Below are 15,110 nucleotides of genomic sequence, written 5' to 3'. Positions count from 1 at the left end.
CTTGATTTGTTCTAATCTCCGGGTTTGTGCTGATTTTTATGATTGGATTAGAAGCAAGATTCTTTCCCCAGGCAATGGATATAGAAGATTCTCTGCCATAAACTGTTCTAAATACCTTGCTACACTAATAGCTGTGCCCTACATATTGACATATTAAGTTCTACATGCTGTACTCTCATTCAGTTCTTACAATACTAACAGTCACATTTAATGCAGGTGGTGAAATTGAGGGTCTGAGACGGGAAACAATTTCCCTATGTTCGCCTGGCTGGGATTTGGAGTCGTGCTTATAACTACCACACGTGTCAGCCTTTTAACTTTCTCCTGTGGCGGCCAACTTGGGAACTTCGGTCGGAGGGCTGGAGAGCCATGAGGGAGGAGTGCTCCATGGATCCCAGTTCTCTCTGTTACCCCGGCTTTGTACCAGCTTCAGACTAGAGTCCTGCCCCGGAACCAGCAGGGACAGAGAACCTTGGAGTCATCCGCAAACGTAATCACCATCCAGCACCACCGGGCTGGGACACTGAGCCCCGACTCCGACATACCTGCAAACTGGGCCTGCTTTGTCCTAGGTGCCTCCTATAGCCCCAAGGCGTGGCCACTTCCAGGGCTTCCAGGGAGGGTTTTCATGGTCCCTGGACTGCTCCCCAATGCCATTCACATAGCACAACAGTGACATCCAGGGGAGAGGCTGGGAGATGGCAGGGACCGCCTGGCTCCAGCATCTCCCGCAGGTTTCGGGGCTGATTTACAAGCACACAGAGCTTAAATCACCCAGCGACCAGCTTCTGGGGACTGTTGGCTAACAACCCTCCCTGAGCTCGCCTGGGGTCTTTCTATGTGGATCACACGCCGGCCTCAAAGCCCAGATCTCACCTCTGTCTTCTGGCTCGGCACCTCCAGGGCCCAAGGCACGTGTCTGCAGCTGGACCTCACTGAGAACACAGCTGCTGCCCTCCTGACTCCTCCACTCCTGAAACCTTTTATCAGCACCACCTGAGGCTGGAGACCAAGTTTCTGAGACTAAAAATTAATTCAGGCCTTCTCCCCAAGAGGAAGGGTTCACAAGCAAATGGCAAGTTTTGGGGGTAGAAGCTTGTCCTTTTCATTATGTGCGTCGCCAGCGTTGCATAACTTACATGTATTGTGCTGTTCTGTTCATTTTGATCTGTATTGGCGAGTGAAGATTGTCTATGAAAGCAAAGAACATACACTACACACAGATAATTAGGCCTCAAGCCCCCCCCCCCCAGAGAAATGTGCACCTATTTAAATATCTGAACAAACCAAGGGCAATACAAACTAAAAGGCTGAAAAAGAAATGCAGTAAGAGAGAGAAGAGATCCTTGCCTCTGCCAATGCCATTTTCTGGGGAACATCCGATCAGAGGCTGCTCACCTGTAACCTGACCATGGCCTGTGCTGTCTTCTCTGCAGACTGAGTTTGGGGACGGTCCCTGGGCCGCTCAGGAGCCCTGGGTGGAGCGGCAGCCTCCGGGCTGGGTGTCTGGACTCCGCGCCCACAGACCCTGCTCACTACTCGGTCTGGCCAGGAGGTGGCAGCGCAGAGATGCAGCGAAAGACGCCCAAAGAGGCTGCTGGAGAGGAAAAGCTGCGGTGCTGGGCCTGGACGATTTCTGCCCCGCAGCCCTGCCCAGGTCAGGAGCAAGGCCACCGGTCTCCGGCTGAGAGAAGCTCCGGAGTTTCCAGCATTACCACCGAGGACCCCATTCCTCCGCACACTTGGAGCTGGTTTGGTGAATCTTCTCAACCAGGACCGGAGGCTGTGGGAGTCCTGGAGGGCTGAGTGGTGGGGAAAGAGCCTCAAAGGTTTTTCTTATCATCTGGGGACAGAGGCAGGTGGGAAAACTCGCTGGAAACTGTTGCCCATAGAGAGGGTGGTGAGTGAGAACATCTCTCCCTTTCTCTTCCAGACTGGATGCAGCACCTGGGCATCACACCTGCCCTGTCCAGGGCTTGATACAGTGTCTGGCACACTGTGGGTCCCAACCACTATTTGATCTGTAGCCATGACGACAGAAGGGAATTAGGGCAGCTGAAGCGAGCTGTTTTCTGGGTCTGGAGGGTAGTCAGAGAAGGCTCAATTTGAAGTAGGCAGGATTTAGGTGGGATGTAATTTAGGTGCAAATAGGGAGCGGAGCTGAAGCCCGTGGAAGCCATGGATGGCTTTGAGGCTGCAGGTAACAGCTTCCTCTGAGCACCTGAGATAAATGACCGCAGGTCCAGGTGGCATAGATTTAAAGGACAGAGCATTGACACTGGAGATTTTTAAGGAAAGCAGAATCTCATGGGAAAGGTTTGGTGGATTCTTTTGCTGCGAGGTACAGAAGAACTCAGAATTTCAATTTTTCTTTCCTATTATGAGATTTTTTTGGTCTAGCTCTTGCTCTAGAAAAAAAAATGGGCTTAATACAAGAAATGTATAAATGGAGAGACTCTGGTCAGATATGGAGAGAGCTAGAGCTCTGTTATTTGGGTCTTGTCTGGGATGTCACTCTCCATCAGGGTCATTCCAAGGCATCTGTGGATACTCCAGGGCTCTGCCAAAGTGGGTTTGGAAACCACTGGTGGGGACTGACTAGGAAGGCCCAGGCCTGGTTCTGGTCTGGCAGGGGCCGGGAGAGGTGAGCAAAGGGGAGGCTCAGGAATTGACAAAAATGTGGACTCAGACTGGGAAATGAGTTGTGGGGAGGGGCTGGGTGGGAGGAGGAGAGCGAGGAAGCAGACAGAGGGTGCTGATCCTGGCTGGCTACCTTGTGGGTCAGTCTTGAACTCATCTTCCTGGACTGTCAAGAGAGGAATGTGGACTAGACCAATAGGAGCTGCACCTGGCTGTCCTTCACATTCCTCTGCAGAACTGTCAAAAATGCAGATGCCTAGGCTCCACTCTGTATCTCCACGTTCAGAATCACCCTAGGTGGTGTTGGAGCAGCTGCATTCTTTTTACAAGCATTTTCAAGAACTCTGAGGATCAGGAGGACTGGAAACTCCTGGGCAACCTGACCTGTGAGACTCCTTCATTTGATGATCCAAGGTTCTGCCATCCTGAGTTGAGCTCTAGGCAAATCTGACTGCATTAGGTTAAACTAAGGTTCTTCCCAGTAACGCGTTCCTGGGATATGAGCCACAGCAATTTCTGAGAGTCACAGGGACTGCTAGGGATCTCCGTTAATTTGCCAAGAGGAAGGGTGCCATGTGAAATTCAAAGAAAGGAGGGTTTCACTGAGGTTTATATCTGTGCTACATCACATACATGGGGCCCCTGGAACCCCAGTCCTTGGGACATATCACACAGATGTTCTCACTTATTGGCACCAGTCCCTCATCCAGAGAAAGATTGCTTTCAGAATCTTTGAAAAACATGTGTCAGGTATACACACGCTAGTCTAAAAATAGCTGAGCAGATTAGGTAAAAACCAAACCAAACCAAAACACAAGACAAATATGCCACAGTGCAGGTGAATCATTGTTAGAGTTAAGTTCAGAAGCCAAATCGAAGGGCAAAGTCATGGATAGTTCAATTACCCTTGAAAATCCCACCTATAAAATACAGCATTAGATAGCTTTGAATATCCAATTCTGTGTGGCCTGTATTCTTGGTTTCCTTACAACTTGTATATTAAAACACAATCATTACTGTAATGATATATGGAGGTGGGGGTTTTGGAGGGTGGTTAAATATTGAGTATGGAGCCTCATGAATGGGATTAGTACTCTTATAAAAGGGACCTCAGAGATCTCCTTGTCCCTTCCACATTTGAGGACACAGAAGTCACCATCTGTGAGCAAAGAATCAGTTTCTCACCAGACACCAAATCTGCCGGAGCCTTGGTCCTGGACTTTGCAGTATCCAGAGCTGTGAGAAATACATTTCTGCTGTTATAAGTCTCTCAGTCTGTGGTATTTTGTTAAGGCAGCCCCAGTGCTTAAAGATGAGCTCTATATAGTGATATGCACAAGTTCAGATATAAAGCAGAGGTTGGTGAAAACTTGTTTAAAGGACCAGATGCCAGTGTTTTAGTTTATGTCACACAGTCATTGTTGCCACTCTTCAATTCTGCTATTATAGCATTCTCATGAATAGGCATAACAGTACTCCAACCAAGCTATTTAAAAAAACAGGCTGTGAACCAGATTTGGCCCAGGGGCTAGTCTGCCAGGCCATAGTTTGCTGATCTCTATTAAAAAACGTATAAGGAGAAAAAAAAACCAAACATATAAGTGGGCCGGGGATTTAGCTCAGTGGTTCCGCCACCTGCCTCGAAAGTACAAGGTCCCGAGTTCGATCCCCGGTACAAAAAAACCCCCAAACATACAAGAAGGAAGGACCCACCTTACACAACATACCTGTCCAGAATACTACTGGGCAAGGATAGGGTATAGGAGTGAGGAGTAGATTCACATTTTTCCACCTCAGGCTCAGCCAGGGCACACACTGACAGAATGGCAGGTGAAATTGCCCAATATATAAATCAATGACGGGGAATCTTTTAGAGACGAGAGCCCAAACTGTGCTCTAAATCCCACTTATTTATCGCCAAGTGCCAACACTGCAATTAAACCCAAATACTGAGGTTGTAGTTTAGAAAAAACAATTCATACATTGACATCTTTTGTCTTAAAAAAAAATACAAATAGCAGGCATGTGCCATAGGTTCGCCACCACTGATAAATGATTTAACTGCTTCATGCTGCTCAGCACACAGAATTGGATTCCCTAAGTTAAATATTTTCACAATCCAATACATAATTATTATGAGCACACCCCAAGTCTGGTTGTATATTTCTCTCATTTCAGTGAGTTAGAATGCATCCTGTTGAGGGAGAGTAGAGTACTTCTAATTCTGGGATGGAAAGGGGGGATATATTATAAAAGTCAGATTCTGCCCCTTTGTCTCAGGAAATAACAGTAACAAAATTGACCTCAGGGCAGGGGATTAGTTAGGGAGAGCCAGTGGTGAGGGAAGTGATAGTACAAGATGTTTTTCCCACCAGCATTCTTCACGAGAATAGCACCACTGTTAGTTTTTTAATCATGGTCATAGCACAAGCGTTCTTGTGAAAAACCTCACAGATTCTTGGCCTCGTATTTAAGATGAGGACTTGCTGTCAGCTCTGGTTAAAGAAGTAAGGGATTTCCAGCCATTAACAATGCTTATTAGTAAGAAAAATACTGCTTTAGGCCACAGGAATTAGCTTTACCATTCTGATGGGAAAGCTAAGAAACAGGTTCCTGCCCTGCACTTTCCAGGAGGGAGCCTCTTCCAAGGCTCCTGCTGACTCGCGGGCCGACCCAGGCCTAGCCTGACCTGTCGCTCCTTCTCTCTGCTCCCACAAAACTGTCTCATGAAATGAGGCCCCTGCCAAAGAAGTGTGCAGAGCCAAAAGGAAACAGACTCCCAGCGTAAGGTCTTCACTGCATGGGGCTATTATGGAGTGGAAAGTATACCATGCAGCCCTAGGCAGATGCCTCAGGCAGACCACGCGGACACCCTGATCCCTAGCACCCTAGTCAGCACCTAGGAGACCCACCTTGCCCACTGCTCAAACCTCTCTTGGATCTTCTGGTATTTCTTGGGGAAGTAGGAGGCAGCTCCAGAGTTGGGAAATAAGATTCAATGAGAACTATTCCCCCAAAGTTCCCAAGTGCTGTGGGTTATAAATGAAGTCATGAATCATGGGGCCGCCTGTAATATTTTATAAGTGGTGTTGGAAAACCGCCTCTAATAAACTTAGGGGAAGATGGATCACCTTTCCAAAAAAGCAGAAAAGGATGTTGGAGGCATAAATATACGCAAAGACTAGATTTTGATCCATCTCTATTGAAGAAGCAGGCCCCTTCCCCCTCCCTTTGGCAGTCCCAGGGCTCCAGCTGTAAGCGCTTTATTACTGGAGCTCAGCACACATTTACATTTCAGGCTGATTGTTGGCACCAATGTCACATCTGGTATTACTTCCCCCAAGGTGCTGCATTTTGTGCCTCGCTGCATCGCCCCCAGAAAAGTTCCCTCCAACAATTCCCCTCTAACCTCTGAGATCTGAGGTCTGTCTTTTTTGGGGAGGAGGTGAAGGAAAGAAAAGAGAAAACACTAAAAAGATAGGAGACAAGAGAAAGCACAAAGAAAAGAAATGAAAAGAAAAAAGCAAAGAGAGAAGAAAGAAAAGAGAAGGGAAAGAGTAGTAAGAAAAAGAATGTTGAATGAAAGCAAAGGGGAGACAGATCCTTGGCAGGCTGTTCCTATTGGAGGACTTGTTTACCTTCTCCAGGGATTTAGGTATTGCTAAAGTAAAAATTATTCATTATTCTTTTCAGGCATGGGAGGGAAGGCAAAATTCAGGACCACTGCAATAGGTGTATGGACCACCGCAATGGGGTTTTGTAGTAGGCAAAAAAGACTAGGCTCATCATGGGATACAAGGAGACACAGCTATAAACTTACGGGTAAGGACCAGGGTGGTGAGATGAGGGGTTAGCGGATAGAAAATTACTAAGACGAAACATCAGAGGTGAGGTGATTCTGGCTAAATTGAAATGAGGAGATTCTTGCTGGAGACAGGCCAGCGGTATCAACATCACTGGAGGATGGCACAGGATTAAAAAAAAAAACGTGGCCGGATAGTGAGAGTGGGGGATTCCGGTCCAAGCAACTTAGCAGGATTCTTGATAAAACTGGGCGATGTAGAGATGAACACAGAAGTTCAAACATCAAGGCCTGGTTGGAAAGCGAATTTGGAGGAGTCTGATCAAAGTTAATGCAAAGAGACAGACTCCTGACTGGCATCACCCAAATCTCGCTCTCCCCCTCATGGCTATGGCTGTGAGCCAACTTTGGCAACTTTCCTTCCTAGCAGGTCTTTCCAAGGAACACATCATGACTGGCCCATGGAGGGCACTGTGAAGATTCAAAGAAACAGCAAGTAAGTGCTTAGCAAGGTGTCTTCCCCGAGGACTGGACAGCATTTTAGCAAACGTTATCATCCAGGGACTCCTCCATGAGCCTACAGTTTAGGGGGGAAATCAGCATATTAGTAAATGTGAGAATGTTATCTCTTCTTTCTTGACTCATGTCTACACAGAGCAGGTCAGTCTGAAACAGGAACTCAGCTGGTTCTCATCTGCAGAATGATGCTAATAAGTATTTCATTGGGTTGTAGCAATTAGATGAGAAAATTAGTGCAAAGCGCTGTGCAGGTCTCCAGGTACACAGAAGCGTCTCCTAACCTGCTAGCCCCAGCACTCAGCCTGGTGCCTGGCTCTCACACGGAAGATGCCCCATAGCCTTGCTGCATGAATATAGGTGCTGAATGTATATTCACACTCACACTCCCTTTGGGGAATCCATAATTTACTTTCAGCTCAGGGAGCTGGGACAACAGAATCAAACATTTACTGTGCACAAAGAGCCCTCGTACATAAATATTTATTTGCCCTTCAAAATGTTTTCCCTGTTGCCGGCAGCTGAGAACCGAAGAAATGCTATATTTAAGCATCCTAGTTGATGGCTTGTAGAATACAGCCATAATGGGCCCCCAAATAGGTTTTTCCTGTGGAGCTGAGAGCTGAGAAAATTTTACTTCAAAGGTGTCATTTCAGCTCTGGGGAAACACGTGTCAGTCCCAGGGCCCAACAATTCACTGAAAATTGTCTTACTCTTCACGATCAAGCACAGGAAGGCAATAGGGAGCTGAAGGTGGTAGAATGTTCTGCTCTAGGCTTCTCTAAAGGAGTTAACCTCAGGCAGGTTATTTAACTTCCTGAGCCCAGCTGCTTATCAATAAATAGGGTCTAACCACCTCAACTTTCTCAGGCTTTGAGGGAACACAGATGATGAAAAAAGTGAAGCAAGTGTGGCCAACATATACAAAGTCCTCCGAAGTGTTAGTTATTATCATTAATTATTTATTCAAAACACTGGTTTAGTTTTGCAGGGGCTAGTGTTGCAACAACCCTAAGTATCTGTGTGAATAAAGGAAGAAGACTTCATTTCTAGCACCTGTAAGATTCCTGGCTCACAGCTGTAAGGTGCTTAGCTTTCTGCAAAGTAGTATAGGTGGCTGGAGAGAATGACTCTTGTCAGTTAATCAACAGAATACTTCAAGGTGGGTTAGCTCTGTTTGACAAACAAGAAAACTAGGGCTTGAATATATAAGACCTATCCAAGGTCATTTGAAGTCAAGATTCTGTGTTCAAAGCCTAACACACCCCAGCCCTCAGTGGAATTCAAACTCACCAGTAGGGAAGGCAGGTCATGTGAAGGAGAGAAGGGTCTGGGAGTAAAGATATTTTGCAAACTGGAAAGGAAAGGGCTTGTTTAAAGAGTGTAGTTGTTGCAACTGATTGTTGCCATGAAAGAACACAGGCCAGGGTGGCCAGACCTTCTCTTTTTTCAAGCAATATAAAAGTTGTGGATTTTTAATGCTGACCTTTTTTTTTTTTTTTTTCCTAAAGTGCTTCTGTGTCAGACCTGAGCTAAAGTCCAAAGCTCACCAGGTTCCCATCTCATACCTTCACTTTTTCTTCCAAAGACTTCAGAAGGTCTTTGGGTGATCCAGAGGAAGGCCTATTCCCTGCTTGCCCTTCTTAGGCCACCTAGTAGTGCTCCTGCAGGCCTTCCATGAGGTGGGGCCCAGCTCCCCAGGTATTTCCTATTTAATTTTGATGTGCAGATTTTAACAAGAGCAATTTATAAGTTTGACATTGTCAATGGTGGTCTGAATGGCTTCTTACACTAATACAAAGGCTGCCAGAATCCATTAGCAAATCAATTGGCTAGTGCAGTGTTTTTGAAAAGAAAATTATTTTTCTATTTTTGCAGGTTAGACAGCAGTGCTCCCTGGAGAGTCCCCCATCGGGGAACTCTGTGTGGCTGCTTTCTCTAAGTGGCGAATGCTAATGGATAGGACTAAACTGCTTCCTATTCTCCCTCCCCACATCTCCCCTTCCTTCCTCCTCTCCCAAGTAGGCTCATGCCTGGTCACTAGTTCAAGCTGCAGGTGTATATGGAGCCCTTTCTATGGGTCAGGTTGTACCAAGCCATGGGGAAGGCAAGAACCCAAATTGAATGGCCCTAACTATACCCTGGTAGGTCCACACCAGGATTAGCTGTGAGGTCAGGTGAACAGATACTCCATAAAGGGCAGGCTTGGGAAATGCATCCTCATCAGACCAACTTCCAAACCTCTTTTAGGCCCCACTATGACAATGGGCTTTAGGCCACTGCCATAAGGTTCAAGGTAAAAGGAATTTGAAAAACTGTGTTGAGATGGAGGGGAGTGTGTAGGTATGGGTTGGGGGAATGAGACTCAAAGCCCACAGAGAAGAGGTCTCCAGTGCCGAGTCTGTAAATGTTGCTTTGTGGCATCAGATGGAATCTCCCTTCCTGCCCTCTCCATTCCTCCCAAAATCTCACTAAAACATGTCTCAGGAGCTAAGACCTCAGGTTTGGGGTTGCCACACCTGCTGAATCTGGTCTTACCAAGATCGATAGAAAAGACCTGTCAACCTAGCAGGTTGATTATTCCATGCTAGCAAAGTGGAAGGGACGTGATCTGCTGCATGGCACTATACGAACGCTGGACACAGCCACACCAGGGACAAAGAAAACTCACTTTGAGTTTTAAAGGGGAAAAGAGATAAACAAATGACACTTGTGGAACTAGAAAACCGTCATAGAAAGAAATAAAATTCCTTCATACTTCATTTCAAATGAAAATTTACCATCTACTTCATACATACAAGCTATTAGCAGTAACACTGTAGCAAAACTTCTTCAATGACCCATTATGCTGAAGGATATTAAAAGCCATGAAGTTCTCTGCTAAGATCCTAGTGTGCAAAAAAAGAGTACAAGAAAGTCAAAGTGAAGATGGTCTCTGTGTGGCAGACAAGGCTGACTTGGCAGGCAATGGTAAAATGGTTGCAAAATGCATTTGAAGAAATATTAAGGTTCATTTAAAAAAATTAACATTTGCGCTGAAATGACAAGCCTCAATCAGCTGATCCAAGAACCATCAGAGAGAAGATCTGTCTTTGAGGAGCTAGATTTTGAATGTATTGCTAAGATACCCACAAAGTTGAAGATCTAATTTTACTTATCTCAAGGCTGTAGATTCTTCAACTCAAAGCAGATACTTTTGTTAATCTTGGTCCTTTGTAAAGAGTATTGATGTTGGAACTGGTGGGAAGGTCTTGTAAAGTCTGAGCATCTCAGACATTCATTGGCACACACACCATCTAGCGGATCTTGTGACCGTACCCTTTCTGTTCAGGCGGGGGCCAGGAAGCTGCATTTCTAACAGGATCCTAGGCGATGCCAATGCTGTTGGCCCCTAAGCCTATTTTAAAAAATGGGGGCCTAGCAATAGTTGTCAGGCTTGGCTGTACATCAGAATAGCTGTGAGGCTGGTTATAGCATACAGGTGCCTGGAGCCAGCCCCAGAGGTTCTGATTACTAGCTGCTCAGGTGTGCAGTTTCAATGAGCTCTTCTGGTGATTCTGTTGCGACCTCTATTGTGTACAAGTGGGGTTGGGGAGGGCTGAGGGGCTCCTTGTCCTGGTTCTGCTACTTAGTTACAAGTCGCTTAACCACTCTGAGTTTTAAGTGGTTCACATCATGCAAGGAGGTGAGGGTTCCATGTAAGTAGTCCAGTTTGATAAACTGCACACTGTCAATTCCTTGCTTTTAGGAAACAGTTGAAACAGGACTTACCAGCAAACCATTGCATTTTGTCTCTTCCTCATACACCCAGTTACTTTTCTCAAACTTTTTTGAGGGATGATTGCAAATGGTTGTCTTCAGACCTGTCACTTAGACAATGCTGGTGCACAGAATAGAGTCTTCTGACAAATGAAGCATTCTGATTAACCATATATGACTGGCCTACAAGCTACTTACTCATTATATCTCTCAAGGAATTAAGATAAATTAGGAGAAAATTGCCTTACCACAAAAAGCTTTTTTAAAAAACGTGCTTATTGCTGGGCAGAAAATATTCTAGGATCTCATTATGGATGAATATTAGTTATCTACCCAGAAAGATGAAGGATTAATAGTTCACACCTTGAGGTAACTCCACATGGTATTCATGTCCAGCTACCCATTTTTGGGGAGAATTTATTGTAAGTCAGGCACTGTCCTTGAGGTTTTACATGCACTATCTCTTTTAATGCCCACAAAACTCCTGTGAGACAGGTGTTATCACCCCAACTTTATAGATGAAGTAACTTAGGCCCCAAGGAGTATAATAATTTGTTTGATGTAAGCCAACTATCAAGAAGAAATCTCGGATTCAAACCCAGAACTATCTATGTCCTTAACTGCAGTGTGATATTTAATTCTCAACACTCTAAATACACATATCCTCCCAAATAATATAACCTAACACCTTAGATTTCCTCCACGTTCAACGCTTATGGCTGGTCTCTCCTTGGACTAATACTACCCAATAATATGTATACTATGTGGCCTCACTCTGAGACATGGCAAACAATGCTGATCAATCACAGCTCTTTTCTGAATGAAGCTGAAAGTCGTCTCACCATGATTCCTGGCAGAAAACTCTAGGTAGACACAGCCAGTTGATTTGGTTGAGATTTGAAAAAAAAAAAAAAATTGGTTGCTTTTCAACGTTCATCCTTAGGGGCTTGTGGCAAAGGACACATAGCAGTATGGGTTTTAACGTTGGATCTAACATTAATTTTTTGTGTGTGACCTTGTGCAAGTCATCCCACCCTAAGCCTTAGTTAATCCATCTGTAAATGAGGGGGCTGGCTTATCCCCTGGAGAACTTAGTGTTTCTCCTAAGAATAACGTCCTGGGTTCTGACAGGTGTTCAAGGCCAGGTGGAGCTCGCAGGGGAATGAAAGGCCCTGTCTGTCTTACTATGACTCTGTGGCCAATGTTGTGTAAGAAAATACCCCTACACATGTCAAACCACCCTGGAGAGCCACGCCATCTGCAACTCTGCAGGATAACTCTGTATGTGGAAGAAAAAACATGGTATCCTTTGTTCAAATTAGGAGAGACAACCTGGCAGGGGCCCACCTCCTGGCTTTCTCTAGTGATGGCCTCTTTGGATCAGTGTGGGGCCAAAAATCCATCCTCAGTGACATGGGAAGAGGAGCTGGTGGGTCTCACTCTGAGACATAGCCTTTGTCTTCTCTAGGCTCAGGAGTCAGCTGAGGCTGCACAGGGAGCTCAGATAGGTAGGACTGTGGCTTCCTGTGACAGCCAGCTAACAGTGGCTCATGTTGGTTGGGTGCACTATCTGAGCCCCAACTGTCAAGTGTGTGTCCCCTTCCAACAATTCTATGAGGCAGGAACAATTATCCTCTCTTTAGAGCAAAGGGAGTAAACATACGGGGAGGTTGAGTGACCTGCCCAGGGTGACACACTAATAAGAGACAGGGTCGGGATTCAATTCAAGACTGTCAGACTGCAGGGCCCTTAATTTTAGTCATATAGTTATTACACAGTTTTCTCAACATGGCTCTTGGAAATTTTCCACTGGCTTATTTAAATGACTGTCTTCCCTGCTGGATTATAAGCTCTAGGAGGGCAGGTCTCATTTATTCATCACTGTACCATTGGTACCTGACAAACTACATGGCACGCAGTAGTAGGTCTCAGTGAATCACGGATTAATGTGTGCATAACTGGTACATAAATTGATGAATACATCGAATCCAGTAGGTAAGAATTGAGGAGCAGTGCTTCTTCTCTAGAATTACAAACTTCCTAAAAAGAAACAGGCTAAACATATAGTCATGCACCCTATTGTGACAATGTTTAAATCAACACTGGAGCACATATACAGCAGCTATGCAACAATATTATATCACCTAGCAACACTGTAGCTATCTTATTTGTGTAAGTATACTCATGTTCTCACACAAAGACAAACTTGGCTAATGACACATCTTTCAGACTGTAACCCTGTTGTTAAGCGGTGCGTGACTGTACTTATCAAATGGCCACTACAAGGTATTGCGCTGAGTGTTTTATATGATTGGTTTCTTTAGTTGTCATAACAACCAAATGAGGTACAATTTTGTAACTCCTTTACATCTGAAGAAAATTGAGACTCTGAGAATACAAGTAAATTGCTCCAAAATCACACAGGTTTAAATGGTGGAGCTAAGATTCAAACTCAGACCAATCTGACTTCAAAGGGCCATGGTCATTCTACGACAGGTGGGGTATTCTTACTAACGAGTCCATGATGAAACCAGTCCTGGCCAAGGATACTTCCTGGGAGAAAATAAGGAGGCAAGACATAGAAAAATAGAGATAAGTTGGAGTGTGTGACAGAAGTTGTGGATTGAAAGCTTGGTGCCTTCACTAAAAGAAGGATGAAGTCATAGGCAACTTTGAGCCCTGTGTAGGACCTCTTTCCACAATCTTCCCAGGAAGCGGCCCAAGAAAATGACTGCTAAATCTCATTCCATTCAAATGGTCTGTGAGACTCAATGGAAGAAACAGAGCCCAGAAGAGGGCTGGGAGAGGTAGCAGAGTCTTGCTAGAATGGGGAGAAAGTACTTTCTCTCTGGTCAGATGGAGATGAAGAAACAATGGAAAAGCAGATATACCACCCTTAGGGAATTTTCCCCCCTAATTTATTTTGTGCCAGAATCTTGTGAACCGTCAAAGTCCTTAGTCATTCAGGGGTTCATCAGCTCAATGACAGGTGCTGGTGTCTTACACTGCTTCCTCCTCAGTGTAAGACAGATTATGTAAGACAGAGCCAACATGAGGACTGGATGGAAACTATCTGGAAGTCCAGAAGGGGCTGTAGTCACAGAACTAGAGAATATTAAATTCAGGATTGAGAGGTACAGACTAGCACCTTTAGGAGAGAGATTTTTTTGTGCTAACATGGTACTTTAGTATTGAAATCTAAGCTAAAAATCCAAATTTCCAGTTGCTACTGGGGAGAAAACATCTGAAAGCAATGGACTTGCCTTTCTACAGTAAACACTGGAGGCAGCTGCACTGGTTAAGAATGCTGGTACAAAAAAAAAGAATGCTGGTACAAATAAAGGAAAACCCAAGCCAAAAACCTGAAAAGCTCAGAGGTGGATTAGAATGTAAGTTTGGTTAGGTTTAGGCTTCAATAAAGTCATTAAATGTCTAATTTCCTTTTGCTTCTCTACTCGTCCTTCTAAGATACTGGCTTCACCACAAGGGCTGTAGTCTTAATGAGGACAAAATAGTTATGGTTCTAGAATGGACAACTGTATGTCAGAATTTCCAGCTGATTGAGTCACCCTGAACTAATGGCTTTGGGAGTCCCATGTTGTAGGCTGGGTTAAGCCTGGATGATCTGTAATAATTCTGGTACCAAGGCTTAGGAAGTTCTGTTTAGTTTCAAACATTCGGGGAAATGAACTGTGGGCCTAGAATGGGTCCATTTTACCACTTGGCTGCTACCCAATGAGGGAGGGATGGAATTGATGTTGGAGATACAGCCGTATTGTTCCCTAGATCATGCCACCCCTTTTGGTAGGCATGTGCTTTCCCATTCACCATGAACCCCACGATTTCCCATTGAGTCACACCTGGTTTACTGTAATTATGCTTCCTGGATATTAGATGATGAATCTAATTCATGCCCTGGGCCAATTAAATGAAGGAACTTAGAGACATGTGAAAGTCAGCTGATAAGTCAGGATCATTTTACAGATGGGGAATTAAGGCCTAGGAAACTAGGACATATGCTACAGTTGCAGGTCATCCAGGAAGAGTTAGCTCCAAATGGCATGATGGAGCCTGTGGCAGAGCCCAGGAAATCTTGCAGTGTCCACGAATGGGTAATGGTGACCTGGATTTGAATGACTTATGATTCATTTGGATGGGATAAATCCAACTCAAGATTTAACCTTCAGTCTATGTACTGATGGAAAGTGATGGGGAAATTAAGTCAGTTTAGACCTGCTAAGCAGAGGCATCCTTGAACATACAGAGGGGTGGGAGTAATTTCTGCTTTAAAAGTGAAATCTAGTACTGCTTCTGCCAAGAACAGAGCCAAATGAACACAAATGAGGTAAAATAGCCACATAGACTTGTAATGGTGTTCTAGGATCTCACTGCT

The 15,110-nt window shown here is 45.0% G+C and overlaps 1 protein-coding gene across 2 annotated transcripts in view; it reads right to left on the bottom strand.

The window, feature by feature from the left end:
• Positions 1-15,110, bottom strand: part of Slit3 (slit guidance ligand 3) — a 606,864-nt gene that overhangs the window by 269,513 nt on the left and 322,241 nt on the right. The window contains exon 1 of one of the 2 annotated variants that reach the window (XM_087194497.1): positions 1,399-2,091. The exons of the other annotated variant lie outside the window; for it this stretch is intronic. The gene's annotated coding sequence lies outside the window, so the exon portion shown is untranslated. Of the gene's footprint in view, positions 1-1,398; positions 2,092-15,110 lie in introns of those variants that run through there. 2 annotated transcript variants of the gene reach the window in all.

Source organism: Heterocephalus glaber, unplaced genomic scaffold (genome assembly GCF_053883595.1).
Source record: "Heterocephalus glaber isolate CG9 unplaced genomic scaffold, H.glaber_assembly_v1.0 deba00001606, whole genome shotgun sequence".
NCBI classification, from domain to species: Eukaryota; Metazoa; Chordata; class Mammalia; order Rodentia; family Bathyergidae; genus Heterocephalus; species Heterocephalus glaber.
Note: the sequence above shows the minus strand (reverse complement) of the source record. Positions and strands in the feature narration are given on the sequence as shown.